Raw genomic sequence first — 2,716 nt, 5'->3', positions numbered from 1 at the left:
TGTGTGTGAAAAACCCTTTGACCAGATATAATGGTCACCTGGCATATGATTGTGGCAATGAGCATGAGAGAAATAAAGATTCCAGAGCTAGAGGGTAAAATCTCCAGGACTTGAGGAAAGTTGACTGCAAGAGGCAAGGGCGAGAAATGTCAGGGGCAGATTCTAGGTTTCAAGCTTGTTTGTGGAATTGGTAGAGAACAGTTCCATTGAGTGAGGGAGGAAGCTGGAAGAGGCCTGGGTGAAGAACTGTCAAAGGCACTTGAACCAGAGCAACTCCATCTTGAATAGGGGCCGGGTAAAATAAGGCTGAAACCTACTGGACTGCATTCCCAGACAGGCTTTCTAAGTCACAGGATGAGTTAGGAGGTCGGCACAAGACACAGGTCATAAAGACCTTGCTGTTAAAATAGCTTGCAGTAAAAAAGCCGGCCAAAACCCACCAAAATCAATGTGGCAATAAGAAGGACCTCTGGTCTTCCTCACTGCTACACTCCCACCAGCACCATAACAGTTTACAAATGCCATAGCAACATCAGGAACTCACCCAGTATGGTCTAAAAAGGGGAGGCATGAAAAACACATCCCTTGTTTAGCATGTAATCAAGAAATAACCATAAAAATGGGCAACCAACAGCCCTCAGGGCTGCTTTGTCTATGGAGACGCCATCCTTTATTCCTTTACTTTCTTAATAAACTTGCTTTCACTTTACTCTATGGACTTGCCCTGAATTCTCTCTTTCAGAAGATCCAAGAACACTCTCGTGGGGTCTGTATCTGGATCCCTTTCCAGTAACAGAACAGCTTTCCAGTAACAGAACAGGGAACTGGGAAAGTGTCAGATAAAGGATCAACAGATTCATGGTGGTTGACAGTTCAGGAACTAGAAGACACAGAAATCATGGAGTCTCCTAAGGTCTCGACACAGACAAGCTCAAGTTCAGTGCTGACCCCTCCTAGAAGCCGGCTTTGGGTCCTCAAAGGCACCTCCTGTGAAGAATGCTTCCTGCCGCTGCCTCCCTGTGGCTTCACTTGCATAACAAGGCATTCCTTCAAGAAAGCAGGAGTCCCAGATTCCAGGGAGCAGCGGGGGACTGTGTGAAATGTCCTGCCCCAGGAAAAACATGTCACAAGAAGACGCTGGGGGCCCAAAGGGAGCTTTCACTGGCCAACCCATTCATGTACTGTTCATGACCTTTCATGAAGGTTCCCAGCAACCTTCAACCCCTCAGGGGGCTCTGAAAGTAGTCAGACACCCCGAATTCTGACTCTGGGGAAAGCTGAGGCCAACCTGGACTACTAAGACGGTCAAAAATAAAATATAACTTGAAGAAATGCAACGTTATTATGTTTAGGTATAAACCATTTATTGTTTTACAAGAATATGTTAACAAAATGTTGCCTGGTGAAGCGCCAGACAAAAGATTTTAAGAAATAGAAAAATAATTATTTGAGATTAGTATATCAAGATTTTAATGAAATGGAAGTTATATAGGACATTTGTCTGAAACTGGCAGCCTTAGATAATTTAGCCCCCAAAGTGAGTTTTTAAAAATGATTTGAATTAATTGCCAACATTTAAAGATCCATAAATTCCAGGTGAATATCAAGATTTTTAGCTTTTCTTTAAAATGGCCACAACTCTTTGGACCCCTCTGATAGAAACTTTAGAAGTTTACATTTCCACGCTAAAAATACAGTGGAGATACATCTTAATACGATGATTCTAAAGGGACAGACACTGGACCCAGATTCTCTGAGTTTGAATCCTGACTGTGCCACCTCCTGGTTGGGTGACTGGGCGAGTTATTTAACCATTTAACCACACTGACCCTTGGTATCCTCACCTGTAAATCAGTGATAATTATAGTACTTATCTCATAGGGTAGTTACTATGTGCCTGGCATATAACAATTATCATATTTAGTATAATATAATAATTATGACAATATACTTATGTGTTATTGCTATTGTGACTATTTTCCCTTGCAAATCCTTTCTCCACTGGCAATATAAAGCTAATTTTATAGCCCTGCTAACCTAAAACAAACTCTCTATGGTAGAACCTAAACTCATGAAATTTTTTTACTGCCCCTAGAATCACATAATAATCTCTTCTGCAAATTCCAGAAAAATAAAACTAGGTGCAAAACATATCTGAGGCCCATGTATAACTTTTTAAATAATGCTCTATGTTTCAACTCCCAAAATAGAGGTTTAAATATAACATTTTTATTTAACCAGTGAATGATTAACAGTGTCAAAATTCTCTGATGTTGGGATTTCCTCCATCTTTCGAAGCCATTAACAGAATTTTCAAAATCTGTAGATTAACTAAAAGCATTTCCAACAAATCCCCAGTTAGACACTGCTGATGTTTGGATCAAATTTTGAATAGCAAGGACCTTCAAATATGAGTTAGAGAAAAGGAAAGCCTCATGCTAAGCAAGAGGGCAGTGGCACATTGACCCAGAGTAGGTAATTAACCAGATGTGAGCAGGCCAAGAGAAGGCCCCCTCCCTTAGGAATGTCAGGTAACTATCCTGGATGGTCAGGCAGTTGGTTGTTAGACTCTGTGTAAAATAATAATTTGTCATAGCCAGTGACAGAAAAAAAAGTCTCCCCATAGACAGAAAACCCTGTAGCTGGTGATCAGCAGCTTCCCAATAAACTCTCAAGACCAGGGCAAGCAGGCTCAAGGATGTGCATGAAGAGGTGA

The sequence above is a fragment of the Theropithecus gelada genome, chromosome 12 (assembly GCF_003255815.1).
Source record: "Theropithecus gelada isolate Dixy chromosome 12, Tgel_1.0, whole genome shotgun sequence".
NCBI lineage: Eukaryota > Metazoa > Chordata > Mammalia > Primates > Cercopithecidae > Theropithecus > Theropithecus gelada.
The sequence above is the reverse complement of the archived record's forward strand: the minus strand, read 5'-3'. Positions refer to the sequence as shown.